Source organism: Mus pahari, chromosome 17 (genome assembly GCF_900095145.1).
Source record: "Mus pahari chromosome 17, PAHARI_EIJ_v1.1, whole genome shotgun sequence".
NCBI lineage: Eukaryota > Metazoa > Chordata > Mammalia > Rodentia > Muridae > Mus > Mus pahari.
In genome coordinates, this window is record NC_034606.1 from 22,392,486 (window position 1) to 22,393,088 (window position 603).

Consider the following 603-nt stretch of genomic DNA (forward strand, 5'->3'; position numbering starts at 1 on the left):
CGTGCAGATAACCACAGATGCTCTGAGTTTCTATGTACAACAAATGTGTTCTGTACAAAAGGTAGCATTTCTCAACTCTTTTCCTCGTTATTTAACTCTTCCCAACCCTCTTCTACAATTCTCTCTTAATTTTTGAATTTACATAGTAAAGTACTTTTAGCAATGTCTGAAATATCAAATAATATAAGTAATATATAGCTGATAAATAAGTGTAAACAAAAGTGATCTGTGATGATGGTAAAGCTTAATTAAGCTTGTCTGACTGGGAAGAAATGCAAGGCTTGAAGCTCATATAAAGAGATAAAACTCTCAAAGTCAGCTGTCATTTTTTCCTTTGCATTGTCCTTTTATGTGGTAAATTAATATTTATTCCCACAAATATGATGCCAAATCACTTAAGATGGTGATATTAATTCATATTAATAGATCCTAGGATTGTCAAATAGCCATGGAAGGATACAATTTATTTGGCATAACATAGATTTTTGAAGAGTAATTTTAAGACATAAAATAAGCTACAATTTTAGCAACAGAGGGTGGGATAGAGCCACTCTTTTTTTTTCCTTTATTTACATTTCAAATGTTATCCCAAAAGTTCCCTAT